The sequence below is a fragment of the Salmo trutta genome, chromosome 15, assembly GCF_901001165.1.
Source record: "Salmo trutta chromosome 15, fSalTru1.1, whole genome shotgun sequence".
NCBI classification, from domain to species: domain Eukaryota; kingdom Metazoa; phylum Chordata; class Actinopteri; order Salmoniformes; family Salmonidae; genus Salmo; species Salmo trutta.
This window is the reverse complement of record NC_042971.1, coordinates 39,538,624-39,560,648: the sequence shown is the minus strand read 5'-3', so window position 1 is coordinate 39,560,648 and position 22,025 is coordinate 39,538,624.

The following is a 22,025-nucleotide window of genomic DNA, read 5'->3' as shown; positions in this document are numbered from 1 at the left end:
GAAATCAAATCAGAGAAGGGAAGAATCAATTTTAAACACAGAATTCTGAGGGAGAACCCAGAAACTTTGTTTGCCGACTGCTCACAAAACAGGACTGTTACAAACCTGTTATTTTACACAAACCACACTACTGCCTGGCATACAGCTGTAACCAGGCATTTCAGCTATACCACAAAGAAAGGCATCTGCAAGGGAAGGCAAATCCACATTTTTGAGGATAGCGATAAGGACCAGGAAAACAGGTTTCTGACGGTAAACATGTACCAGAACGGCACTATCATGGTCCAGGGCAGTGAGGCTGCTCTCAGCTCTTTTGTGCAGGACTTCCCCACCCTAACGAAGATAGCGGAAAGCAAAAAAGGAATGGACAGCACTCCGACCTCTCCCCTCAACTCAGGCACCCCAACAGCAGGGCTATCCTCCCCCCTGCCTACCTACAACCACCAGAGCCAAGACCACACTACCATCAGCCTGTTGAGAGACAGTGTTAGAGGTATGGGTTACTGAGCTGAAGGAGCAGCCCCCCAGCTACACCACCACCAGCCCAGACACAGAGCTTCTACAGGACCAGATCAACTAGTGCAGGACCCAGCTGAAGAACTCTGTCCAGGAGCTGAGAGAGAGTCAGCTCTTGAGGAGGTAAAGGCCACCATGAGGAGAGAGCTAGTGCAGGTAAAGGAGGAGATGGCAAAGGAGCTGTCTGTCATCAAGAGGGTGCTACAGCACAGAGAACAGACTATAGAGACTCCCAGAGAGAAGCTTGCAGCCCCTCACCACCCCTAATAACCGCACTGACCCACCTTTACCCACAATCCCCCCCCCCATACCGACAACACTTTACCCACACCCCAAGTCAACAGGAGGCTCACATGGAGGCTCACATGGAGACACCTACTACAGAGAGAAGCTCTCTGGCCCCCCTGACACACCCCCACACACCCCTCCATGTACACAGGCCCTGTGTACTCCAGCCCCAGACCGTAAACGCACTAATCTGGTAAAACCCTCTGAGGTGGCAATCCTCATTGACTCAAATGTGAAATTCATCCAAGAAGATAAACTCTTCCCCCAACACAAGGTGTGCAAAATATGGTGCCCAAAAACACAGGATGCATTTACATTTACATTTAACATTTAAGTCATTTAGCAGACGCTCTTATCCAGAGCGACTTACAAATTGGTGCATTCACCATATGATATCCAGTGGAACAACCACTTTACAATAGTGCATCTAAGTCTTTTAAGGGGGGGGGGGGGTTAGAAGGATTCCTTTATCCTATCCCAGGTATTCCTTAAAGAGGTGGGGTTTCAGGTGTCTCCCGAAGGTGGTGATTGACTCCGCTGTCCTGGCGTCGTGAGGGAGCTTGTTCCACCATTGGGGTGCCAGAGCAGCGAACAGTTTTGACTGGGCTGAGCGGGAACTGTGCTTCCTCAGAGGTAGGGAGGCGAGCAGGCCAGAGGTGGATGAACGCAGTGCCCTTGTTTGGGTGTAGGGCCTGATCAGAGCCTGAAGGTACGGAGGTGCCGTTCCCCTCACAGCTCCGTAGGCAAGCACCATGGTCTTGTAGCGGATGCGAGCTTCAACTGGAAGCCAGTGGAGAGAGCGGAGGAGCGGGGTGACGTGAGAGAACTTGGGAAGGTTGAACACCAGACGGGCTGCGGCGTTCTGGATGAGTTGTAGGGGTTTAATGGCACAGGCAGGGAGCCCAGCCAACAGCGAGTTGCAGTAATCCAGACGGGAGATGACAAGTGCCTGGATTAGGACCTGCGCCGCTTCCTGTGTGAGGCAGGGTCGTACTCTGCGAATGTTGTAGAGCATGAACCTACAGGATCGGGTCACCGCCTTGATGTTAGTGGAGAACGACAGGGTGTTGTCCAGGGTCACGCCAAGGTTCTTAGCACTCTGGGAGGAGGACACAAGGGAGTTGTCAACCGTGATGGCGAGATCATGGAACGGGCAGTCCTTCCCCGGGAGGAAGAGCAGCTCCGTCTTGCCGAGGTTCAGCTTGAGGTGGTGATCCGTCATCCACACTGATATGTCTGCCAGACATGCAGAGATGCGATTCGCCACCTGGTTATCAGAAGGGGGAAAGGAGAAGATTAATTGTGTGTTGTCTGCATAGCAATGATAGGAGAGACCATGTGAGGATATGTGAAGATGCACTCCACATCCTGTCCCAGCCTGACTTTGGCACACCAGGCCACATCATTATTCACACCGGCACCAACAACCTTTGAGAGGAGCAAGAGAGAGTAGGCAGCCTGGTCAACAGAGTAGCAGAGAGGGCCTCTGAGTGGTTCCCCAACTCCCACATCACCATCTCCACTCTGCTGCCCCTCAAAGACTTTCATCCCCGTACCATTCAGAAAGTCAACGCTGACATCACCAGAGGGTGTGGCCTACTCCCGAATGTACACGTTGCTCACCACCCAACAATCACCCCAGAGCATCTGCACGACCACTCCCACCTGAGGAAGCAGACAGTAGGGATGTTTGCCAAGTCTCTAAAGGACTTGGCAAACATCCCAGAGACCCCTACCAGACCACTGCTCCACCAAGGAGCCCCAGGCCCCTTCAACACCCCACCAGACCCAGCGCACCCCACAGGCCCCACCCACCACCAGAGAATCACCACTTCCATCTGCTTAGCCAGACCGGACCGGGCCCAGCCTACTACCCCACACCAGACCACCACCCCTACCAGACCAGAGAGGAAGCCCCACGGGCCAGAACTGGCCCTCCTCCACTCTACAGGGCCCAACAGCAGGACCAGCGCAGCTACGCAGAGGTCGTCAGAGGACAGGAGAACCCTGTAGGATTAAGTGAGATTAAACAGCTCCTCCAATACATCTGCCCTAAACTGCACTAAACACACACGGACGCATGCACACACACACACACACACACACACACACACACACACACACACACACACACACACACACACACACACACACACACCTATTGTACTAGAATTGACTTGTTCAATGAATAGGAATATTTATATATATAACAGAAAAAATGTTAGCTGTTATCCTGTTTTAACTCACTCTTAACAACTTATTAGTTAATAGTTACTGTATTTCTGACTGCTTGTCACGTCCTGACCATAGAGAGCTCGTATTTTTCTATGGTAGAGTAGGTCAGGGCGTGTCTGCGGGTTTTTGTCTAGTTACATTTTTCTATGTTGGTTTCTAGTTTCTTTTTTCTATGTTTTTTTGTTGTCGTATGATTCCCAATTAGAGGCAGCTGGTCATCGTTGTTTCTAATTGGGGATCATATTTAAGTAGTTGTTTTTCCCACCTCTTTTTGTGGGAGATTATTTTGAGTTAGTGTGTGTTGCACCTCTTCGTCACGGTTTGTTGTTTTGTTTATAGTTTATAGTATGTCTTGCATAGTTTCACATATAAATAAAGATGTGCAACGATACCCACGCTGCGCCTTGGTCTCCTTCATATGATGAACGTGACTTTGGTGGTGGGCGCCTCCTGAGTCGGCCCCCAGCCTCCTGAGACGGCCCCCAGCCTCCTGAGACGGCCCCCAGCCTCCTGAGACGGCCCCCAGCCTCTGACCACAGAGCATAGACTCTATGGCCAGACTCAGAGATGGCATCCTTTGTGTAGCCTTTGTGATCAGAACGCTTGAAATAAAGAGTGATGGTATCACAAATATCACAAATAAGATTATTCTGTGCCCTGTCACGCAATAAAGTTATGTTGTAGTATGTAACACTAGGAAAGGCTGACCAGATGTTCAAAAGTGAAATCATCGCGTTTACCGGTAAACATTTGGCTAGATTAGCCAGCTAATAGTGGAAGTAAACGTCCCATATAGTGCATATATGGGAAGTACACTGTTACCTGAGAGGCGGACATTACCCAGGTTACCATCCAAACTTGTTATGCCTGTAAAGTACATGTTACAATTGGCCTGATTTGTCAGTACATTTCCAAACATCGACTAAACAAAATACGCTAGAAAAGGTGGGATTTTTTCCTGCGCTCTAAAAATGAGGGGTTCAACAAGAGTTCTTCTAAGATCCTCAAAGTTCTTCAAAGAACCTTAGGGTTCTTGGCACTGAAAATGGCCCATAAAAGTTATTCTAAGAACCTCATAGGAGGTGGGGTTCATTGAGAAACCTCCTTAATTGGTGGGGGTTCTTGCAGGAACCTAACTGCCAAACTGAAACATTTGGATTTGAAAGGGCAGCAGGTGCGGGCACTTAACTGAAAAATGTAAAGATCTCCTCAATTTAAGTTAAGGTTTGTCCCTTGTATGATCTACATTGATATTGTTTTATGATGATACCATTTATATTTTGTGCAAATCTTTCTAAAACAGAAAATGGACACATTTCAATGGATATGAATTAACAAAGCGGTAAGAATATGTAGGCTATAAGATATGTTGAAGGCTAGCTGTGTTGGGTGCACATAACTGAACTGGAGGCACACAATATGGTATGTCAATATGCATTGGTATGTTATGCTGATCACATGTACCATAATCCTCCCTTACCTCTTCAATGAATATTCCACAGGCCTCTACATTATGGACAAGGTATGTGTATGAAAACCATTATCAAACCATTTTTTTTTCATTCACATTCACCTCAAATACCAAGGTATGAATTCTGTTGTGTGCATGTTTTGTTAATCATCTGTATAATTATATTTTTGGGGAATTCCCAGACTACACCCTCCCTACACCTCTGATGAATATAATAGGAAACCTGTTTGATCACCATGCACTGCAAAATCATTCTGGCTATGGATACAGAGAACCTCAACACATTAACATCAACACGCCAGAGGATACACCCATTGGACTTGGGCCTCTGCTGGGAGTTTACCTCATTTAGATTGTATTTAGATATTGTGTTGTTATTGTTATGTGCATTATTCATTATAATAGGGAAGGGGGGATGTTCAAAAATTAACCCCAAAAGGTTCTTCAAAAGGTTCTTCAAGGATCTATTAAAAGGGGTTATTTGAATAACCATTTCAAAGGGTTCTTCGAATACTTTATAGGGGTTCCCCCACAGTTTCAATTTGAAGAACCCCTAAAGGATACACCAGGAACCTTTTCTTTTTAGAGTGTGTGTAACGGGTTTTGTCGGAAGGAGTGGACCAAAGCGCAGCGTGGTAAGTGTTCATGATTTTTATTATCAAAAAACACTCAAACAAAATAACGTAAGGGAAAAACGAAAACGCACAGTTCTGTCAGGTACAGAATAACAAAACAGAAAACAACTACCCACAAAACACAGGTGGGAAAAGGCTGCCTAAGTATGATTCCCAAACAGAGACAACGATAGACAGATGCCTCTGATTGGGAACCCTACTTGGCCAGAACAAAGAAATAGATAACATAGAATGCCCACCCCACATCACACCCTGACCTAACCAAATAGAGAAATAAAATGGCTCTCTAAGGTCAGGGCGTGACAGGACATACTGGGCTGTGAAGGCGCACTGGCGACACAGTGCGTAGAGCTGGCGCAGGATATACTGGGCCGTGGAGGCGCACTGGAGGTCTGGAGCGTATGGCTGGCACAACCCATCCTGGCTGAATGCCCAATCTTGTTGGCAATGAATCCAGTTCAGTGACGAGAGACTGGGACGTGTAGCGGCTCTGTGCAAAGGAAAGAAAATGTGTGGAGGGGCAATAGTCTAATAAACAGCATGAGCAGGCGCACACTCAGAGAAAATGATAATAAATAGAGTCACACACGAATATGAATGTTGGAACAATGTCAAGGTTAAATGTTGTAATTGTGGGCGGACACATCGCAGCATTTGGTGGATGCCAGGTGCAGAAAGAAGCTGGAGAGGCCCAAAGATATAAAATCACTCATAATGTCTCTTATGCAGAGGCTGCAAGGCAGATTGGTGGAACTATTAGGCAGAATTTTTTTTTTTTTTTTTTTTAATTTATTTCACCTTTATTTAACCAGGTAGGCTAGTTGAGAACAAGTTCTCATTTACAACTGCGACCTGGCCAAGATAAAGCAAAGCAGTGTGACACAGACAACAACACAGAGTTACACATGGAGTAAACAATAAACAAGCCAATAACACAATAAACAAGTCAATGATACAGTAGAAAAAAAAGAAAGTCTACATACAGTGTGTGCAAAAGGCATGAGGAGGTAGGCAATAAATACGCCATAGGAGCGAATAATTACAATTTAGCAGATTAACACTGGAGTGATAAATGAGCATATGATGATGTGCAAGTAGAAATACTGGTGTGCAAAAAACAGTATGGGGATGAGGTAGGTAGATTGGATGGGCAATTTACAGATGGACTATGTACAGCTGCAGCGATCAGTTAGAATGATGGAGATAATAGGGTTACTCCTGGAATAGCTGGACCTACTGTAGGAAATGTCTAGAAACAGATACGAGACCTGTTCAGAAATTTTGCTCTCACAAATGTGTCGTTTCAAAGGACACCTTAATAATCAGATTGACTTTATAGCATTCATTGAAAAGATGATCAACCTGACTGTGTTTGTGGAAAGAACAACTGCCAGGTTGAAGATCATTGTATACGTTTTTAGGAGCAACAGGAGTACTGTCACCATGATTGTTGATATGTTGACTTCTAATAATACTAATGATGGAATGTCTCAGTATGATGATAGAGTTATGTTTTTTGTTATCGTTCAGTTGAATGCCAGAAGCCTTGCTAACGGTCAGGAGTTTAAGAAATGTATAATAGATTTAGAGATCAAACCTGATGTGATATGTGTTCAAGAAACATGGCTTAGACCACATCTTGTTTTTATTATTCCTGGTTATTGTTCAATCAGATCTGATAGATCAACTGGACAGGGTGGTGGGTGTGCTACATTCATAAGGGAAGGTCTTGTATATCGTAATATACCTGTCCCATCTGAATATGAATGTATGATGGTGGAAATCTACAGCGCAGGTTGTAATGTTAAGTTACAACATTTTTACAACCCTTGCTGTCAACCCTTGCTATCTGTAGCGATGTTTGATGAAATATCAGGAAAATTGGGCTCTTGAGAGGTATGGTCCCGCGACTTTAATGCACATAGTAGTTTATGGGGAAGCACACATACAGATGCTAATGGTACTATTGTGGAAGATATGATGGAAACAAGAGCATTAGTATGTCTTAACGATGGATGTGGTACAAGAGCTGATGTTGTTAGAGGGGTTAGATCCTGCCTGGACCTCACAATGGCTTCCAACTCTATTGCATCTATGTGTGAATGGAATGTAAGGAATGATTCTACTGTTGGAAGGGATCATTTCCTGATTTCGTGTACCATGAACTTTGATGTTACTATTCCAGACAGGGTACCATTCAGAAGATGGGTCTTTCATGAAGCAGACTGGGAAAAGTCTGGTGATCATTGCTCAAAGTCTGTTGGACAGTTGTCTTTAGAGAGGCCCGTTGATGTATGTGCTGCCTCTGTGACCTCTGATTTTGAGTGCTGCGAATTTATATGTACCAGTGAGTGAAGTGGGTGAGAAAAGGAAGGTGGTTACTTGGTGGACTGAAGAGTGCACTGTGGCTATGCAAGAAGAAATAGGGCTTGCGTAGGCATATGACTCCTGAGAATCTGCTTGATTTCCAAAGGAACAGAGCTTTAGTATGTAGAGTCATTAAGTGTGTCAAGAGAAATGCATTGAGACAGTTCTGCTCTACAATAGGCAGGGGTACTGAGCTGGGGGTTGTACTGTATGGTTTATGTTGAAGAAGATGACTGGAAGAAGCAAGTCCACTTGAATTCCAGTTTTTCCTCAACTAACCTGTAGGTACCGGTACGCCCTGTATATAGTCTCGTTATTGTTATTTTATTGTTACTCTTTTATTTTCTTAACTCTTATCTTTTTTAAAACTGCATTGTTGGTTAAGGGCTTGTAAATATGTATTTCACGGTAAGGTCTACACCTGTTGTATTTGGCGCATGTGACAAATACATTTTGATCTGATTTGATTTGGTTGTGGATCAAAAAATGTCCGTAACCGTAAAAGAAAAAGATGACTTGTTGGGAAGACATTTGCTAGGGTATATAGTGGGGTATATAGTGGGGTATGTAGTGGGGTTACTTTGGATTAAGTATATAAGCAACTCAGATGTTAAATGCTCATGTTAATGTGTATAAGAAATGGAATACTGTTGACTCTTCTTTGGATGCTGTTTTTACCATACATGAGATGTGTTCATCCTTAATAGGCTGTGGATATACAGCCACAGGTCATGATCAGTTGTGCTTTGTAATGTTTAAGCATCTACCAGATGAGGTCAGACATGTTCTCCTGGGATTATTTAATATGATTCGGAGTGAGGGGTGTACCTTCTGGTTGGAAACTTGCAGTAATATTACATTTTGTAAAGCCTGGTAAGCACCCTTCATGTGCTGATAGTTATAGACCAATAGGACTAACCTCTAACTTGTGTAAACTGTTGGAAAAGTTGATAGTCAATAAATTGTCATATTTCCTGGAAAGGTACATCTACTTTGGTTCCATTAGTAAAAGTGAGCAATGAAGTTGAAAAAACTCTGGTCATGAAAGACGTTATGGCTAGTCTTTTTCGACATTGAAAAGGCTTATGACACTATGTGGAGAGAAGGCCTACTGATTTAGATGGAGAGACTTAGTATTGGTGGGAGATTATATAATTGGGTTTTGGCCCTCTTATTTAATCGCTCTTTTCGAGTTAAAATACAATCAATTTTATCTGATGCCTATGGAGTTAACAATGGTATTCCCCAAGGCAGTGCTATCAGTCCTATTTTGTTTAATATTATGATTTGCAATGTGTTTTTGAATGTAGGTATTGGGGCTTCCCTATATGCTGATGATGGAGCTTTGGAAGAGGGGAAGGAATGTCTCTCTTGATGAAATCTATTCAACAAGCTATAGTGGATGTTGAAAGATGGTTGATTGACTGAGGTTTTACATTTAGATTTTAGTCATTTAGCAGACGCTCTTATCCAGAGCAACTTACAGTAGTGAATGCATACATTTCATTTTTCTTTTTTGTACTGGCCCCCTGTGGGAATCGAACCCACAACCCTGGCGTTGCACACACCATGCTCCACGAACTGAGCCACAGGGAAGGTTTTAAGTTGTCAATGGCGTGGTCTTGTTGTATGTTCTTCTCGAAGAAGAAAGTTGCTGATAATATACAGTTGTTTCTGTATGGACAGCCTATGGGGAAGGTTTCTAAGTACAAATAATGGGGTCTATGGTTCTATGAGCGATATACATGGAAAGATCATGTCATAAATGTTGAAACAAAGTGTAAGAAGGTGAATCTTATGTGCTTGGTCTCTGGTTATGAATGGGATGCTGACAGACAATCGTTGATGGATATTTATAGAGCTCTGATCAGGCCATCAATTGATTACGGATGTGTAGTTTATGGAACAGCGGCAAAGACTTGGCTTCAGAAGCTGGACAGAATCCAGTATATAGCTTTAAGGATAGTATTGGTGTATTTAAATCAGCATCTGTATGTGCTTTACAAGTGGAGACAGGTGAGATGCCTTTAGATATACGGCGTAAAGAATTGTCATTAGCTTATTGGGTTAGGTTGAAAGGCTGTGGGGTTGAGCATCCCACTGCTACTTTCAAGATGACTGTTGGGAATATACTACTAGACAACGCAGTGGTTTTGGTTGGTCAGTTGAAAAGCTTGCTGATGAGAGTGGTTTGAGGGAGTTGGACGTTGTCCCTTCTGTGGTGATATGGGATGCTCCTCCATGGTTACTGCCAGATCCTGTTGTTGATCTAACCTTGGTAGAGAAAAGGAAAGATTGATCAGAATTCAATGATATAGGGAAACTGGTTTACAATTACATTGGTAGAAGTTGTTATTCTTAACGCTTTTTCACAGACAGATCCGAGGACCCAGAGCGGGCGTTTACATTCCTGAATGTGATGTGCAGATATGTAGAAGACTAACAGATGAACTGTCAGTATACTCAGTTGAACTGTTGGCGATAGTAGTTTCCCTCTTGTGGGTGGAGGACATACAACCTTTTAGAATTATAGTATGCTCAGATTCTCTGTCTGTATTAAATAGTTTATCATCTGGTAAATCTAATAGGAGTGACATACTATTGGAGGTATTAATGTTTGTAGCAATGTGCGCTGAGAGTCTGGAAGCAAGTTCAGGGAGTGAGTGTTTTAATAAATAAATGAAACATAATACAAAACAAGAAACACGAACACACAGACAGGAAACAGAAACAATGACGCCTAGGGAAGGAACCAAAGGAAGTGACATGTATACTGCAGGTAATCAAGGAAGTGATGGAGTCCAGGTGAGTGATGACACGCAGGTGCGTGTAACGATGCAACTGCTCGTTACACCTGCACCCCCCCGTGTGCGTTCGCCTCCAGATGCAGGACGTCAACCCAAGGGACGATCCCGGGAGTCAGGAGCGGACCGGTCACCCCTGCTGATACGCATGAACCTGTCGCCGGCTGGGACGCGGGAAGCTGACAGACCGGCTGAGGCAGGGGAGCTTGGCGAGGACCCAGCGCCCACTATCTGGGTCCTTGGATCTGTCTGTGAAAAAGCATGAGAGCCTGACAAGCCAGTGGAAGCAGGGGAGCCTGGCGATCCGGCGAAAGCATGAAAGCCCGATGAGCCAGCTGAGGCAGGGAAGCCTGGCGATCTGCCTGAGGCAGGGAAGCCTGGTGATCCGGCAGAGGCAGGGAAGCCTGGCGATCCGGCAGAGGCAGGGAAGCCTGGCGATCCGGCTGAGGCAGGGAAGCCTGGCGATCCGGCTGAGGCAGGGGAGCCTGGCGATCTGGCTGAGGAATGAAAGCCTGTAGCGGCTCCCGGACCCGACGTCATTCCACCTGACACAAAAAAACTCCCTGATGTTTCCCTTAGGTGAGGCATCATTCTGTAGCGATGTGCGCTGAGAGTCGGGAAGCAAGTTCAGGGAGTGAGTGTTTTAATAAATAAATGAAACATAATACAAAACAAGAAACACGAACGACGCACAGACAGGAAACAGAAAGAATTACACCTAGGGAAGGAACCAAAAGGAGTGACATATATAGGGCAGGTAATCAATGAAGTGATGGAGTCCAGATGAGTGATAACGTGCAGGTGCGTGTAATGATGGTGACAGGTGTGCGCCATAACGAGCAGCCTGGTGACCTAGAGGCCGGAGAGGGAGCACACGTGACAATGTTATTGTGGACAATTGAGAGAATGGATGTAGTATTGAGATTCTGCCGGATCCCAGTACATTCGGGTGTGGAATGGAATGAAATTGTAGACCAGTTAGCCAAAAGAACATTGAAACAAGATATAATTGATATTAATGTTCCACTGGGTAGAGGTGTGGCCAAATGTAAGATCAGAGCCATTTTGATAGATGTGTGGCAGAAGAGATGGGACTCTGAGTCCAAGGGCTGGCATTTAAATGCCCTCCAACAAAAGGTTGGTAGACCAAGATTCAAAGGTCTGATTAGGAAGGAAGAGGTGGTGTTTTCTCGACTGCGCTTAGGACATTGTACATTGAATTCGTCATTACATCTGGTTGGCATGCATGTGAATGGTTTGTGTCTGGAGTGTATGGTCGATGAAACGGTGGAGCATGTGTTGTTATATTGTTGTAAGTATTTTGAAGAGATGGAAAGATTGAAGTGTAGGGTCATTGAGGTTGGACAGGGTTGGGGGTTTTGGAAGGGATTTCGGGGATGGGGGAGGGTCTATTAGAAGTTAGTAGTGTAAGGACCGAAACCGGTGATGAGAAGCCGGTACGTGGAGTCAAACATTTAATCAGGAACAAACATGGAACAAGACAGAAACAGCGTCAGCACATGGGTATACAAGAACATATAACAATAAATGCTGAAGTGGGGAACAGAGCAGGGGAACAGACAGATATAGGGGAGGTAATGACAGAGGTGATTGAGTCCAGGTGAGTCCAATAATCCCTGATGCGCGGGACGGAGGAAGGCAGGTGTGCTTAATGATGGTGGCCGGAGTGCGTAATGCTGGGAGCCTGGTGCCCTCGAGCGCCAGGGGGGAAGAGCAGGAGCAGGTGTGACACTAGGGCTCTTTTTTATTTTCTCAGAAGTACTGAGTTTGGTAGGAGGATTTATAAAATGTTGTAAACCGTGATTGACCATACACTACAGCACAGTTGGTGGCGGCATGCACCTTTAACGTGTCACGTCCTGACCAGTAAAAGGGGTTATTTGTTTTTGTTGTTTGGTCAGGGTTGTGCCATGGCGGAGATTTTTGTGGGCTATACTCGGCCTTGTCTTCGGACGGTAAGTTGGTGGTTGTAGACATCCCTCTAGTGGTGTGGGGGCTGTGCTTTGGCAAAGTGGGTGGGGTTATATCCTGCCTGTTTGGCCCTGTCCGGGGGTATCATTGGATGGGGCCACAGTGTCTTCTGATCCCTCCTGTCTCAGCCTCCAGTATTTATGCTGCAGTAGTTTATGTGCCGGGGGGCTAGGGTCAGTCTGTTTCATCTGGATTATTCTCTTGTCTTATCCGGTGTCCTGTGTGAATTTAAATATGCTCTCTCTAATTCTCTCTCTCTTTCTCTCTTTCTTTCTTTCTCTCGGAGGACCTGAGCCCTAGGACCATGCCTCGGGACTACCTGGCATGATGACTCCTTGCTGTCCCCAGTCCACCTGGCCATGCTGCTGCTCCAGTTTCAACTGTTCTGCCTGCGGCTACGGAACCCTGACCTGTTCACCGGACGTGCTTGTTGCACCCTCGACAACTACAATGATTATTATTATTTGACCATGCTGGTCATTTATGAACATTTTAACATCTTGACCATGTTCTGTTATAATATCCACCCGACACAGCCAGAAGAGGACTGGCCACCCCTCATAGCCTGGTTCCTCTCTAGGTTTCTTCCTAGGTTTTTGGCCTTTCTAGGGAGTTTTTCCTAGGGAGTTTTTCCCAGCCACCGTGCCTCTTTCACATGCATTGCTTGCTGTTTGGGGTTTTAGGCTGGGTTTCTGTACAGCACTTTGAGATTTCAGCTGATATACGAAGGGCTATATAAATACATTTGATTTGATTTGATTTGTCAGAGGACAAACCATTCACAGAGACAAACTGATATCTTTCCGACAGATAAGATCTAAACCAGGCCAGAACTTGTCCATGTAGACCAATTTGGGTTTCCAATCTCTCCAAAAGAATGTGGTGATCGATGGTATCAAAAGCGGCACTAAGATCTAGGAGCACGAGGACAGATGCAGAGCCTCGGTCTGACGTCATTAAAAGGTCATTTACCACCTTCACAAGTGCAGTCTCAGTGCTATGATGGGGTCTAAAACCAGACTGAAGCGTTTCGTATACATTGTTTGTCTTCAGGAAGGCAGTGAGTTGCTGTGCAACAGCTTTTTCTAAAATGTTTGAGAGGAATGGAAGATTCGATATAGTCCGATAGTTTTTTATAATTTCTGGGTCAAGATTCGGCTTTTTCAAGAGAGGCTTTATTACTTCCACTTTTAGTGAGCTTGGTACACATCCGGTGGATAGAGAGCCGTTTATTATGTTCAACATAGGAGGGCCAAGCACAGGAAGCAGCTCTTTCAGTAGTTTAGTTGGAATAGGGTCCAGTATGCAGCTTGAGGGTTTGGAGGCCATGATTATTTTCATCATTGTGTCAAGAGATATAGTACTAAAACACTTTAGTATCTCCCTTGAGCCAAGGTCCTGGCAGAGTTGTGCAGACTCAGGACAATGGAGCTTTGGAGGAATACCCAGATTTAAAGAGGAGTCCGTAATTTGCTTTCTAATGATCATGATCTTTTCTTCAAAGAAGTTCATAAATGTATTACTGCTGAAGTGAAAGCCATGCTCCAAAGCCATCCTCCATCCAAATCAACTGTAAATTTCGGTGTTCCTCAAGGTTCCGTTTTAGGACCACTATTGTTTTCACTATATATTTTACCTCTTGGGGATGTCATTCGAAAACATAATGTTAACTTTCACTGCTATGCGGATGAAACACAGCTGTACATTTCAATGAAACATGGTGAAGCCCCAACATTTCCCTCGCTGGAAGCCTGTGTTTCAGACATAAGGAAGTAGATGGCTGCAAACTTTCTACTTTTAAACTCGGACAAAACAGAGATGCTTGTTCTAGGTCCCAAGAAACAAAGAGATCTTCTGTTGAATCTGACAACTAATCTTGATGGTTCTACAGTCGTCTCAAATAAAACTGTGAAGGACCTCAGTGTTACTCTGGACCCTGATCTCTCTTTTGACGAACATATCAGGACTGTTTCAAGGACAGCTTTTTCCCATTTACGTAACATTGCAAAAATCTGACATTTTCTGTCCAAAAATGATGCAGGAAAGTTCATCCATGCTTTTGTTACTTCTCGGTCAGACTACTGCAATGCTCTACTTTCCGGCTACCCGGATAAAGCACTAAATAAACTTCAGTTAGTGTTAAATACGGCTGCTAGAATCCTGACTACAACCAAAACATTTGATCATATTACTCCAGTGCTAGCCTCCCTACACTGGCTTCCAGTTAAGGCAAGGGCTGATATCAAGATTTTACCACTAACCTACAAAGCATTATATGGGCTTGCTCCTACCTATCTTTCCGATTTGGTCCTGCCGTACATATCTACACGTACGCTACGGTCATAAGACGCAGGCCTCCTAATTGTCCCTAGAATTTCTAAGCAAACAGCTGGAGGCAGGGCTTTCTCCTATAGAGCTCAATTTTTATGGAATGGTCTGCCTACCCATGTGAGAGAGAGACTCGGTCTCAACCTTTAAGTCTTTATTGAAGACTCATCTCTTCAGTAGGTCCTATGATTGAGTGTAGTATGGCCCAGGAGTGTGAAGGTGAACGGAAAGGCACCGGAGCAACAAACCGCCCTTGCTGTCTCTGCCAGGCCGGTTCCCCTCTCTCCACTGGGATTCTCTGACTCTAACCCTATTACAGGGGCTGAGTCACTGGCTTACTGGTGCTCTTCCATGCCGTCCCTAGGAGGGGTGCGTCACTTGAGTGGGTTGAGTCACTGACGTGGTCTTCCTGTCTGGGTTGGCGCCACCCCCTTGGGTTGTGCCGTGGTGGAGATCTTTGTGGGCTATACTCGGCCTTGTCTCAGGATGGTAAGTTGGTGGTTGAAGTTATCCCTCTAGTGGTGTGGGGGCTGTGCTTTAACAAAGTGGGTGGGGTTATATCCTGCCTGTTTGGCCCTGTCCGGGGGTATCATCGGATGGGGCCACAGTGTCTCCTGACCCCTCCTGTCTCAGCCTCCAGTATTTATGCTGCAGTAGTTTATGTGTCGGGGGGCTAGGGTCAGTCTTATATCTGGAGTATTTCTCCTGTCTTATCCGGTGTCCTGTGTGAATTTAAGTATGCTCTCTCTACTTCTCTCTTTCTTTCTTTCTTTCTCTCTCTCGGAGGACCTGAGCCCTAGGACCATCCCTCAGGACTACCTGGCATGATGACTCCTTGTTGTCCCCAGTCCACCTGGCCGTGCTGCTGCTCCAGTTTCAACTGTTCTGTCTGCGGCTATGGAACCCTGACCTGTTCACTGTGATTACTATTATTTGACCATGCTGGTCATTTATGAACATTTGATTATCTTGGCCATGTTCTGTTATAATCTCCACCCGGCACAGCCAGAAGAGGACTGGGCACCCCTCATAGCCTAGTTCCTCTCTAGGTTTCTTCCTAGGTTCCGGCCTTTCTAGGGAGTTTTTCCTAGCCACCATGCTTCTACACCTGCATTGCTTGCTGTTTGGGGTTTTAGGCTGGGTTTCTGTATAGCACTTTGATATATCAGCAGATGTAAGAAAGGCTGTATAAATAAATTTGATTTGATTTTGATTTAAATGAGTCCTTGTTTATTAGCAGTTAACTGGAGAAGTTCCAACAAACTTGATGCACCATAGTACACGTCTGTCAGGAGCTCTATCAGGGCAGTCCTGTTAGATCTCTTATATACTGCTTACAGACACGTTACATATGCACGATTTAGCTTATTCATCATTCATAATTAATTCATCATTAACGTTTTGTTCATGCATGTGACCGACCAATACTGGTTCATGCATGTGACAGACCAATACCTCACAAGGCTTCTTCTCTCCAAGCTGAGACCTTGAAACTGAGATATCCTTTCGTTCTCAAAACAAGGTTCTGGGCGTACTGCCAAATTGCCGATACTGATAGTGAGGATTCGTTCAATCAGTCACTTGCATGAACACAAAAATAGGTTATTAGAAGAAAAAAAACAGAACATAGAAATTGGTTATTAGAAAAGCACAAACAGAACATTTTCCATCACAGACTCTACAAGGTGTCGAAAGCGTTCCACAGGGATGCTGGCCCATGTTGACATGTTGTTCTCACAGTTGTGTCTAGTTGGCTGGATGTCTTTTGGGTGCTGGACCCTTTTTGATACACACTGGAAACTGTTGAGCGTAAAAAACCCAGCAGCTTTGCAGTTCTTGACACACTCAAACCAGTGCGCCTGGCACCTACTACCATACCCCATTCAAAGGCACTTATAATATTTTGTCTTGCCCTTTCACCCACTGAATGGCACACATACACAATCCATGTCTCAATTGTCTCAAGGCCTAAAAATAATTTAACCTGTATCCTTCCCTTCATCTACACTGATTGAAGTGGATTTAACAAGTGACATCAATAAGGGATCATATCTTTCACCTGGATTCAACTGGTCAGTCTATATCATGGAAAAAGCAGGTGTTCCTAATGTTTTGTACACAGCATATTTTGAACTCTCTCTCTATATATATGGCTATGGAGTTCCCCATCTCCTCAAAAGTATCTCTGGTTAGGGGTGAAAAAACAGACTGCTGCAACCTGATTGGCTGAACGCGATCTGCAACATCTGGGACTAGCATTTAGTCACTAGCATGGTGATGGGAAATGGTGTTTCATAAAGAAAGTATGCATATTTTCAAAAAATATTCCTGCCTTCTCGCCCATTAAATCGAGTTAAGGAGGAAATGTATGTCTTTGCAGCCTGAATGGAGAATGTTTTAAGTTTGAGCCGGTCAACAAGGGACACGAGCAGTGGTGTAAAGTGCTTACAGTGAGCAACAAAAGTATCGGGACAGTGACACATTTTTGGTTGTTTTGGATCTGTACTCCAGCACTTCGGATTTGAAATTATACAATGACTATGAGGTTAAAGCGCAGACTACCAGCTTTAAACTGGGGGTATTTTCATCTATATTGGGTGAACCGTTTAAAGGTTACAACACTTTTTGTACATAGTTCCCCTATTTTAAGTGACCAAAAGTATTGGGACAAATTCACTTATATGTGTATTAAAGTAGTAAAGAGTTAAGTATTTGGTCCCACATTCATAGCACACAATAACTAAATAAAGCTTGTGACACTACACATTTGTTGGATGCATTTTCTGTTTGGTTTGATTCAGAGTGTTTAATAGTCACATGTACAGGTGTCACGTCCTGGCCAGTATAAGGGTTAATTGGTATTGTAGTTTGGTCAGGACGGGGCAGAGGGTATTTGTTTTATGTGGTTCAGGGTGGTGTTTTTGTTGTAAGGGCATTTGATTTAGTATTCCGGGGTTTTTGGGCACTGTTTGAGTTTCACGTATTTCTATGTTGATCTAGTTAGTTGTATGTCTATGTTTGGTTAATTGGGGTGGACTTCCAATTGAAGGCAGCTGTGTGGTGTTGCCTTTGATTGGAAGTCCTATATTAGTTGGGTGTGTTTGTCTGTTTAATTGTGGGAGATTGTTCTGAGTTTAGCCTTGTGCCTTGCCAGACTGTGTGTTGATCATTCGTTCTCTTTTTGTTATTTTTGGTGTTCATTTTGGAGTCAATAAACCTCAAGATGAGCTTACACATACCTGCTGCGTTTTGGTCCTCCTTAACCAACGACAACCGTGACAGAATCTCCCACCAACTAAGGACCAAGCAACAGAGGAGAGGGGATTTTGAGTTGGACTGGCGGGAGAGATGGACCTGGGAGGAAGTTCTGGACGGGGCTGGACCTTGGCGCCAGGCTGGGGAGTACCGTCGCCCACGGGAGGAAATTGAGGCAGCCAAGGCAGAGAGGCGGAGGTACGAGGCCTTGGACGCGCTGAGGGAGAAGCACGAGAGGCACCCCCAATAAATGTTTTTTGGGGGGCACACGGGTAGTTTGGCTAGGCCTAGGAAGAGCCGGAAGCCAGCTACCCGTGGTTATATGGAGGAGCGTATGAGGTGGAGAGCGCCATGTTTTGCTGAGGAGCGCACTATCTCACCCATACGCACGCACAGTCCGGTGCGCGTTATTCCAGCCCCTCGCAGGTGCCGTGCTAGAGCGGGCATCCAGCCTGGTAGGAGGATGCCTGCGCAGCGCATCTGGTCGCCGGTACGCCTCCGAGGACCAGGCTACCCAACTCCCGCTCTACGCACGGCTACCATCAGGCCCCTGCACAGCCCAGTCCGCCCTGTACAAGCACCCCGCTCGTGCAGGGCTACTAGTTCCATCCAGCCAGGACGGGTTGTGCAGGAGGTAAGATCAAGACCGCCTGTGCGCCTCCATAGCCCTGGGTTTCCAGCTCCTGTCTCTCGTGCGGACCCGGAAGTACGTCAGCCCAGTCCGACTCGTCCTGTTCCCGCTCCCCGCACTAGCCTGGAGGTGCGTGTTCCCAGTCTGGTACGCCCAGTACCAGCACCACGCATAAGGCATCTAGTGCGTAAACCCAGCCTCGCCAGTCAACAGTCACCAGAGCTGCCCGCCAGTCAACAGTCCCCAGAGCTGCCCGCCAGTCAACAGTCCCCAGAGCTGCCCGCCAGTCAACAGTCCCCAGAGCTGCCCGCCAGTCAACAATCGCCAGAACCGCCCGTCAGTCAAGAGTCGCCAGAACCGCCCGTCAGTCAAGAGTCGCCAGAACCGCCCGTCAGTCAAGAGTCGCCAGAACCGCCCGTCAGTCAAGAGTCGCCAGAACCGCCCGTCAGTCAAGAGTCGCCAGAACCGCCCGTCAGTCAAGAGTCGCCAGAACCGCCCGTCAGTCAAGAGTCGCCAGAACCGCCCGTCAGTCAAGAGTCGCCAGAACCGCCCGTCAGTCAAGAGTCGCCAGAACCGCCCGTCAGTCAGGAGTGGCCAGAACCGCCCGTCAGTCAGGAGTGGCCAGAACCGCCCGTCAGTCAGGAGTGGCCAGAACCGCCCGTCAGTCAGGAGTGGCCAGAACCGCCCGTCAGTCAGGAGTGGCCAGAACCGCCCGTCAGTCAGGAGTGGCCAGAACCGCCCGTCAGTCAGGAGTGGCCAGAACCGCCCGTCAGTCAGGAGTGGCCAGAACCGCCCGTCAGTCAGGAGTGGCCAGAACCGCCCGTCAGTCAGGAGTGGCCAGAACCGCCCGTCAGTCAGGAGTGGCCAGAACCGCCCGTCAGTCAGGAGTGGCCAGACTGCCCCGAGCTGCCAGAGTGGCCAGACTGCCCCGAGCTGCCAGAGTGGCCAGAGCTGCCAGACTGCCCCGACTGCCAGAGTGGCCCGACTGCCTGGAACGGCCAGAACCGGAGCCACCTCCAGATATAGGTGGGTTGGGGAGGGGGGGTGTAGCACAGTGCCGTCGTTGACGGCAGCCACCCTCCCTTCCCTCCCTTTAGTAGGGGGGAATTTTTGTTTTGTTGTTTGGGGTTGTTTTTCTTAAGGTGCTTCCGGGGTTAGCACCTTTAAGGGGGGGGGGGTACTGTCACGTCCTGGCCAGTATAAGGGTTAATTGGTATTGTAGTTTGGTCAGGACATGGCAGAGGGTATTTGTTTTATGTGGTTCAGGGTGGTGTTTTTGTTGTAAGGGCATTTGATTTAGTATTCCGGGGTTTTTGGGCACTGTTTGAGTTTCACGTATTTCTATGTTGATCTAGTTAGTTGTATGTCTATGTTTGGTTAATTGGGGTGGACTTCCAATTGAAGGCAGCTGTGTGGTGTTGCCTTTGATTGGAAGTCCTATATTAGTTGGGTGTGTTTGTCTGTTTAATTGTGGGAGATTGTTCTGAGTTTAGCCTTGTGCCTTGCCAGACTGTGTGTTGATCGTTCGTTCTCTTTTTGTTATTTTTGGTGTTCATTTTGGAGTCAATAAACCTCAAGATGAGCTTACACATACCTGCTGCGTTTTGGTCCTCCTTAACCAACGACAACCGTGACAACAGGGCTGCAGGTGTGATTGCAAGGTTCAGTGAAAATCTTAGGCTCCGAGCTCCAACATGCAGGACTAAGTGAAAATAATATATGAAAATAGTCATAAAAAAACAACAATAGAAATAGCACTAAATACAATACAGTCAAAAGTTTGGACACACCTACTCATTCAAGAACGTAGAATAAAAGAGAAGACATCAAAACTATGAAATAACACATGGAATCGTGTAGTAACCAAAAAAATGTTAAACAAATCAAAATATATTTTATATTTGGGATTCTTCAAAGTAGCCACCCTTTGCCTTGATGACAGCTTTGCACACACTTTGCATTCTCTCAACCAGCTTCACCTGGAATGATTTTCCAACAGTCTTGAAGGAGTTCCCACATATGGCTGCTTTTTCTTCACTCTGCGGTCTAACTCATCCCAAACCATCTCAATTGGGTTGACGTTGGGAGATTGTGGAGGCCAGGTCATCTGATGCAGCACTCCATCACTCTCCTTCTTGGTCAAATAACCCTTATACAGCCTGGAGGTGTGTTGGGTCATTGTCCTGTTGAAAAACAAATGATAGTCCCACTAAGCGCAAACCAGATGGGATGGCGTATTGCTGCAGAATGCTGTGGTAGCCATGCTGGTTAAGTGTTCCTTGAATTTTAAATAAATCATAGACAGTGTCACCAGCAAAGCACCCCCACACCATCACACCACCTCCTCCATGCTTCACGGAGATCATCCTTTCACCTTCTCTGCGTCTCTCAAAGACACGGCGGTTGAAACCAAAAATCTCAAATTTGGACTCATCAGACCAAAGGACAGATTTCCACCGGTCTAATGTCCATTGCTCGTGTTTCTTGGCCCAAGCAAGTCTCTTCTTCTTATTGATGTCCTTTAGTAGTGATTTATTTGCAGCAATTCAGCCACGAAGGCCTGATTTATGCAGTATCCTCTGAACAGTTGATGTTGAGATGTGCCTGTTTACTTGCACTTGAAGAAACTTTCAAAGTTCTTGAAATTTTCTGTATTGACTGACCTTCATGTCTTAACGTAATGATGGACTGTCATTTCTCTTTGCTTATTTGAGCTGTTCTTGCCATAATATGGACTTGGTCTTTTACCAAATGGGGTATCTTCTGCATGGAGACCTACCAGAGGTATGGGAGGAACATGATCGTGTCAATGTCTTCAGATCACAATTCTGAAGAGTTTACACAAATATTACCTTCGTAGCTCTTATTGCTGGACTTTGACTGTGGAAAATCACCTCTAGTCAGCCTATTATATGTATTGAATTTTTTACATTCATATTAGACAGTACAGCATTACCTATGGATTGTGGATCCATGAAATGGGGTATCAGTCTTCTCAGTGACGTTTTTTTATGGATGCTCCGCTTCGCATTTCTCGAAACAGTAAAAATAATAATTTAATCAAAATGAATCGATTCTTTAAAACAATTATTTTTGACGAATCTGATGATTCGCTTGGCCATTGTAGTAGTTGGAGTTCAGTTCAATTGTGGTGAATCGAATCATGGGAATTAAAATAATATTTTGTGAATCATGAACAGTAAAAGGAAAAAAATATATTTGGGATTGTGTCACTGCAAAACTTATTTTGTAGATATTTTAAGTTGGTTATGATATACTATTTATTGGACGTTGCGACTAAATAGATGCTAGTCAGCCTAAAGTAAACACTTCTAAGATAAGATAAAACATAGGGCACTATGAAATCTCTTATGCAGAAAAGCATGCTGAAACAGTAATTTCTAAAGCCCCCCCCCAAAAAAAATCCCAATTAAATGTTGACTGTAAAGTAGGCCTACCTGGCATTATGATATCATGATGATTTGTATTAATCGGGTACACAT